The 8,541-nt window shown below is 34.1% G+C and overlaps 1 protein-coding gene across 1 annotated transcript in view; it reads left to right on the top strand.

The window, feature by feature from the left end:
- Nucleotides 1-8,541, top strand: part of LOC107587606 (TOX high mobility group box family member 2) — a 99,996-nt gene that overhangs the window by 24,857 nt on the left and 66,598 nt on the right. The window lies entirely within an intron of this gene.

The following is an 8,541-nucleotide window of genomic DNA, read 5'->3' as shown; positions in this document are numbered from 1 at the left end:
TATATATATATATATATATATATATATATATATATATATATATATATATATATATGCATGCCAAAACTGTGCACAAGTTGTGTGATATATCAAGTTTTTCACAGAAATATAACAGCATACGGGTTTGGAATGACATGAGAGTAAATAACGACAGATTTCGATGTAAACTATGCCTTTAAACGTGATCTCATTCTGAAAACACAGCGTCTGATTAGCATGCTAAGCCGTCCTCCACCACTGTGTCAATTTACTCCTCCTTTATCAGCTGAAGTTCATCTCAATGTGATAGCGCTGCGTAAATGTTAGTCTTTGCATCTGCATTCTTGTCTGAAGAAAGTAGCTGGGAAACGTCTCTAATGGACTCGGCGCTTGAGTATGCAGAAGACGTCACGGTCAAGATTATAATCTCACAATTAGAGTAGCAAGGTTTTATTGATCGCGTCCCGGAGCTTTGGTTGCCAAGTAGGCCTGTGATTAGAGAAAGCGGGCATGTGAGAGGAACGACAGAGAAAACTCTTCCAGAGGAGATCTGAGACGTCAGAAGAGAGAGATTCTGCTGCTGAAGGGTGACGAGGGCTTCGTCAAGATGATCCAGATCCAGAACTGAGAACGTTTGCATGCACTGATCCAAAACTCAACTGATTCATTTTCAGATTAAAACTAACTAGAGAACTGTAGAGGTTTACTAAAGGACTAACTATCTTTGAGTCGTTCGCCTGTTTCAGTAGCATTGATATACTTTTGTAGTTTTTGTTAATATTTTTAATTAGATTTCATTATTATATGTTGTGTTTTCATTTTAAGTGTAGTTAAAGTTTTAGCATTTTTTTAATAAATTTGTATATATATATATATATATATATATATAGTGTTTTGCTTTAGCTCTTTTAGTTTGAGTTATTTTAATACTTCAGTTTAAACTAAATGAAAATGATTTTAATTGTAGTTTTAGTTAACAATAAAAATCCTGCTCCAGGTTCTCAATAATTATTACATATAATCAGACATAATACATTTTAAGACATATTTTACATATTTTTGTCCTAAAAATCAGACAAAACATAATATGCTATAGCAGATATTTGATCTTTTATTTATTTTATTATTATTTTACAATATTATTATTATGTTAATATGTTGTTAAGTATTTTTAAATCCATTTATTTTCCATTTATCCATTAAATCTATGAGGAAGGACATTGCACTGTGCAAAGTTATAATCTATATAACCTCCGTCATGATGAACCTGTTCACTTTCACATGAAATATGTGCAAGGATACCAGAAAGGGACATAAAGTGCCAGTCCACTGTTTACATGCATAGTTCATCTGTGCAGAACAAAGTCGTATTGCTAAAGGAATGATTTAGACAACTTCAGTGCACAAATAACACACATTTTAATAATTGAGTAATGTAATAATTAATATAAGATCTTATTAAAAACTAGATTCACATTTCTGTTTTTAAAATTCTGGGTCGTCTTTTCCCATTGACTTACATTGTGAGTGCATCACTGTACTGTACTGTAGTTATTTCCAGTAGAAATCATTATTTCACATGTGCTGCTGTCAATACAGTATACTGGAATATGTAATATAGAATATAGTATTTTCAGTGAAATGATCGTACTAAATTTTAGTTCGATAATGTGTTTTATTTAATATTTTGTATTTTTAGGGTATTTTATGGTGCTAAATTATATTTATGTAAAAGTTTAGTTTCGTTTACAAGAAGACACTTGGCAGATTATTAACGAAGAGAAAAAAAGTTAAGAAAGTGAAACTAAAAAAAAAGTTATAGAAGTTTATCATCATGAAAAATTTAAATGTTTCTAAAAATGTAAATGAAATTTCCAAATCCATAAATCTAAACATGTTGTGTTCCAAATTTGAGGTTGATATCGCAAAAAAAAGAGCTTTAGGTAAGATTTAGTTTGGGTGCAGTACCAAACGTGTCCATGCTTCCCATTCTTTCCCAATGCAGACATTTTTGACCACAAGGAGTACAAGTTTGACTATTGTTTACTTAGCAAGTGCCAAGTGTGTCTCACCAGAGGGAGAAGCATTATTATTACGATGTGAAAGTTAGAATATATTTATGAATATATAGTGAGGTGTGTTTTCTGCGACTGGGGATCTGGTGTCATTGGCTCGTTTTCACTGATTAAAGCGTCTCTGTGCCGACTGTAAACATGTCGCCGTATGTTGTGTGTGTGTGTGTGTGTGTGCGCTGCTCTCCCTGCTGGTCCAAATTACGGCAGAGTACATTACTATGATTTACAACTTCCTCCTGCTGTTTAGATTGAAAAGAAAGAGCCGGCCCGTCGCCCTGCCCCCTCGCCCCACTACCACCACACATCTTTTGTCAAATGAAAACAAAGCGCGAGCCTGCCAAAATATTTCTATAGTCGATTGCTGAGCAAGCAGAGAGCCAGTCAGAAAACAAAAGCTGAGAGAGATCGCTGGACGGCCAGATTTGATGCCACAGCAAAACTCTCATTCTCTCACAAACCTGCCTGAATGTCTCTGATCAACGGGTGAATCTCATTAAACCCAAAACAACATGTGCAGCTCAGCTTTCACCGTGCAATTTAGATTTTGCATAAAGACAATGAAGCCCGGTTTAGGACCATTAGGATTTTTTTGCATTGCTTGCCATTGTTTTCATGACAATTAGGGACGTTTACCCTCAAACTCTCATTAGTGTTATGCAATATTAGTTTTATATTTGAAAGGAAAATGCATTTTTGCAAGCATGCAATTTATGCGGATTTAAATAAAAATAAAACAAATCTAATGAGATTCATTGCAGAGCATCATGGGCATCATTTACTCAAACATAATCTGGATGCATTACGTTAATGATATTTTGGGGGAAAATATGTTCAGTTATCATGGAAATAATATTACGATGCAAAAAGTCTAAACATAGGTTTCATTTTCTTTATTCGAAATGTGAGTTCTTGTTTCTTTCTTTTGATTATTGAGGCTGAATAATGAGCTGGTCGTGTGTTTTCATGAGATTCTCCCCATCAGTCTTTGGCTGTTTGGAATATTTCGCTGACACTGAACTGTTAACAGATGCAGCCGAGTGTTTATTCAAGTCGCTTGTGTTGCCAATGGTGTATAGTCTTCTATATGACTTTAAGAATCCTTGATAACATGTGTATATACAGTAGAAGTCTATCACCTCCTGCAGCATTGCACAGATAAACATTTCCTCAGCTGCTCATCTCTTGTGTGCTTTTCTGCCACTAGGTTTTTGTATATTCTTTTTGTCGTATCATTATATCATGTCTTGTAAGACAGAACAAACTCAAGCTACTCAGTCTCACGAGGAAACATCACCTTAGTGTCATTTTCTCTGTGCAAACTGAAAACATGCCTTGCAACCTCAAGGATTTCATGAAACCTCATAGATCTAAGTGGCTTTTCACAAGATTTTTCATTGCATTTTTCCTGTTAGATGTCATTGACATCAATGTCAAGTTCAGCACGGAATGCTATTAAACAAATTTAAATGAATTGTGAGTTTGAAAAGCGTTTTAAGTTATCTAAAGATTTTAGATCAGCATACAGTATGTATATTATTTACACTGAACCATTCAAAAGTTTGGCAGCCTTCAATCATGTGATGACGTTACTGAGAACTGAGGAACATTTTGTTTGTGTAAAAAGACATTGCTGAGGTGATGTTTGTATGTGAGACTGCTGACTTGACCTGAAATGTGGTTAAGATGACAGTTGAGCACTCAACAGTTGAGCTTTGATGAGCATATTAGGACATAAAATTAAAAAAAGAAAGAAAGTAGTGTTGCTTTGTGTGTCGTGAAGCTGTCTGTCTGCATGCATGAGCAAAACGGACAAGAGAAGGAGACTATGATGAGTTTTCATGTATATATTATTGTGTATTATTGTAGGTCTGTGTCACTTCACACGGTATATTGTTGAATATGCTCATGCTGAACTCATTAATATTTTGTCCATGCATAACATGCAAATCTCAGTACTGCACGAACAGGCCTGAATTTAGTAAAAACTAAGTTTCATATTGATGCTGAATGCAGATTGTGAGGATTCACACCAGTGTCTGACATTTATAAGATAATGTGTTTGTAAGATTCTTTTAGTGTGCATCTACAGTAGTGTGCAAGCCTGCTGTCTACTTAGGGCAGCTATGCTCTAAGCAGCATACTAGCTGTGATGACGTTACTGAGAACTGAGGAACATTTTGTTTGTGTAAAAAGACATTGCTGAGGTGATGTTTGTATGTGAGACTGCTGACTTGACCTGAAATGTGGTTAAGATGACAGTTGAGCACTCAACAGTTGAGCTTTGATGAGCATATTAGGACATTAAATTAAAAAAAGAAAGAAAGTAGTGTTGCTTTGTGTGTCGTGAAGCTGTCTGTCTGCATGCATGAGCAAAACGGACAAGAGAAGGAGACTATGATGAGTTTTCATGCATATATTATTGTGTATTATTGTAGGTCTGTGTCACTTCACACGGTATATTGTTGAATATGCTCATGCTGAACTCATTAATATTTTGTCCATGCATAACATGCAAATCTCAGTACTGCACGATCAGGCCTGAATTTAGTAAAAACTAAGTTTCATATTGATGCTGAATGCAGATTGTGAGGATTCACACCAGTGTCTGACATGTTGTCTTAAGACAGGGTTATTATAGTTAACTAAACCATAAAAAAAATGGGTTACTTGAAATAAATTAAAAATTAATAAAAAATAAATAAAAAAACTTATTTTAATTTAAAGTTTTTTGTTAAGTTTAAGTTGAAATATTAAAGTAAATAAAGCTAAAATGGAATAATAATTAAAAAAACAAAATATAAAAGCACAACAAAATTACTAAAACTTTAACTTAAATTAAAATGAAAACAGACAATCTAAAATTCAAAATATGAACAATAACTAGAGTATTATATGTATTTATATAGCTCACTAGATTTAGCAAAATAGCTGGAATGTTTTTTTTTTTTTTTTTTTTTTAATTAGCAATTAATGATCCCTTATAAACTCCTCATGAACCCAATTTCTGCAGCAATCTCATATGGAGTTATGTGCTGTAAGACTCCTAAAAACACGTCACGTCTGGATTTCACTTATATTTGCTCTGAATATCTGCCTGATGTCACGTCATGCAGCAGCTTCGTCTCGAGTGTTCATCGTTAGTTTGATTCCCCTCCGCTCTCGTTCTGTCTCCAACATTCATGTTGCGTTTCTCTTCCAGTCCAGTGTGCAGTAATAATGACCTCAGATTTCCCAGAATTCACATAATGTTCAAATGGAGCACAATGACAGAGTGAGACTGTGCCATTCCCCTTTCATGTTGATTGAATCATCTTACTATTTATAGTTGTTATATGAATCATATCAGTATGTTTTGATATTGAAAAAGACTCAGAAAGAATATATATATATATATATTTTTTTTTTGTATATGACTATGTGTACCTGGCGGCTTCTGATTTCATTTATTGATCCATCCTGTTCACTCATTATACGCTTCGCCTCACAAAACAGTCTCAGGTTTAATGAAAAATGACGCCACACCAAAGTTGAGCAAACACAAGTTGTCAATCAATCCGACGAGACCGAGGTCCCACCTGAGAGGAGCGTGACGGGAAGATGAGAAAGGTTTTTAGTGAAAGTGGGAAAATAGGCTAAAAATGTTGGGTTAACTGTAATACTGGTAATATTTAGTTACAGGTATAGGTGAGTCATTTTAAAATCTCCTCTTCTCACCAAGGCTGCATTTATTTGATCTAAAATACAGTAAAATTGTGAAATATTTTTACAATTTAAAATAGCTGTTTTCTATGTGAATATCTGTTAAAATGTAATTTATTTCTGTGATCAAAGCTGAATTTTCAGCATCATTACTCCAGTCTTCAGTGTCACATGATCTTCAGAAATCAGTATAATATGCTGATTTGCTGCTCAAGAAACATTTATGATCTTGTCACTTTTGATCAATTTAATGCATCCTTGCAGAATAAAAATATTAATTTCTTTAAAAAAAACAAAATCTTACTGACCCCATATTTTTAAAGTGTATTTTCTTAGTCTTATTAGTCTTATTGTGCATCGTTCAAAAGAAAAATTGAATCTTTTATTGAAACGTTACAGTTCATTAAATGATTGAAGTCACTACTTGCTTTCAAATGATTTCAACAGTGTAATAATAACTATAAGAATAAGAACAATAAACAAAAATTGTCTGCATATGTCGTACAAATCGCAGCTTTCCACAGACTTTTAATTGAAACACTGAATCATTCACTCTGAAGGCGATTGTTGATCCACATGCACGTCTGGCAGAAAATAAGACATGCTAATCATCATGACAACACCACTTATTGCTTATATAAGATGCATAAGATGTTACATAACTTTTAAGAGAACCAAAAGTCAAGAACATCATGCAGTATTGATATTTTTCCCACTATGATTCCCAATCCTAGCGGTTAGTCCGTGACATGCTGCTGTTGTGTTGCAGTAACACGACTCCTCCGTCGTCCGTAAACTGATATGATATTGTTGAGAACGGTGTGTGTGTTAATGCACACACACATATGGAAAATGCCGACAGTGAGATACAAAAGAAGAAGTGTTTTATTTATTTCTTTTCTTTACCAGACGTATCCTTCAAGTGCTATTGAGCTGTAGAAAATCGACTCGGGTCGAACTGGGCTGATGAGAATGTAAAGATTTCTGGATATTTCAGACTGTAAATTGACGCTTGAGCATATGGTGTTTGAGTGAACACATTGAAGGTTAAATGTTTCGCCTCGTCCACATGCTCTGAGAATAATGTAGACTGGAGCAGATGGTATGTAGGCTGCACATTCACTTTATTTATGGGTGAATACGACTGTGTGTGTGACTGTTGCAATTAGGTTTCATTTAGCCGCATATTTATTAATTATCTCTCGCTGCAGATGCCCATAATCCAATCCACTGTTGGAAAAGGTGCTGGTTTGTACCTGCCTGTCTAAATGAGCACATATAAACATATAAATAAAGCTTGTGATGACTGGATCTTTAAGTTTTCTGAAGGCAAACCATGCAAAAGATGTTTTTCCTATTGCTGTTTGGTTGCTAGGGTGCTCTGGATGATTGACTGGACGTTGCCAGGGTGCTAGTTTCATCCTGTCTCAACTGAAAATAATTTTTTGGGATACTTAAGTAAAGTATGCATTTATATTACCTACTTCATTATTAATCCACTAGGGTGGTTTCTTTCTGTCTCAAGTGAAAAGACTTGGCAAACGATGCTATTACAAGCTTCTTTCCTATTATTTTAATTAGAAATGCATGCATTTCTATTTATGAATTCATTAGGGTACATTCTTATTGTCTCAAGTGAGAATTTTTTATTTATTTATAAATTATTTTGGCAATACTTGACTTGGCAAAGACTACTATTACATGCAAACTAAACCCTTAACCACAAGTTAATCCCAAAACCCTTACAGAGCATTTTGAGCATTGAGCATTCTATTTATTAATTCATAAATAATTCATTATTTACTAAGGTAATTTCTTCCTGTCTCAAGAGAAAAGAGCCTAGATGATTGTTTGGGATACTTGACTAAGCAAACGCTGCTAACTATAGCAAGCTTAAACCTATATAGACCCTTAAAGAACGTTTTGCAGTTTTTGAAGTAAAATTGCATGCATTTATATTTATTAATTAATTATTAATTCACTAGGGCAGTTTCTTCCTGTTTCAAGTGAATAATGTCTAGATATGATTTATGTATTTATTTATTTATTTGCTTTCTTGCTTGCATACTTGACTTGGAAAACTCTAACTATTACAAGTTAAACCCTAAAACCTTAAAGAACATTTTGCATTTTTAGAAATTAAAATTGCATGCATTTATATTTATTAATTCATTATTATTTCACTTTTCCCCCCTTTTTTTTAAATCAAATTTATCGATGATTTTTTTTGGGATGCCTAAGCAAACACTGCTAACAATCATAACCCTAAACCCTTAAAGAACAAAAACTAAACCCTTAACCACAAGTTTAACCCTAAACCCGTAAAGAACATTTTGCATTTTTAGAATTAGAAAGCATGCATTAATATTTATTAATTCATGATTAATTGACAAGGGTGCTTTCTTACTGTCTCAAGTGAAAAGAGTCTAGATAGATCATATTTTAGGATACATGACTAAGCAAACACTACTAACTATTACAAGCTTAACCCTACGTAAACCCTTAAAGAACATTTTGCATTTTTAGAACTGTTAATGAATACGTATTAGTATGTATTAGCTCATTATTTAGTTCAGTTATGAATGATTTTCACCTTTACCTATATCTCCAAGAGGAGGTTTTGTCATTTTGTCTCACTTCTGGGAATGATTGTGTCCACACACACACACACACACAGACACACACACACACGCACACACACAGAGACACACACACACACACACACAGACAGACACACACACACACACACACACACACAGACACACACACACACACACACACACACACA

Source organism: Sinocyclocheilus grahami, unplaced genomic scaffold, assembly GCF_001515645.1.
Source record: "Sinocyclocheilus grahami isolate Dianchi unplaced genomic scaffold, SAMN03320097.WGS_v1.1 scaffold94.1, whole genome shotgun sequence".
Taxonomy (NCBI): Eukaryota; Metazoa; Chordata; class Actinopteri; order Cypriniformes; family Cyprinidae; genus Sinocyclocheilus; species Sinocyclocheilus grahami.
This window is presented reverse-complemented; position numbering and strand designations above follow the sequence as displayed.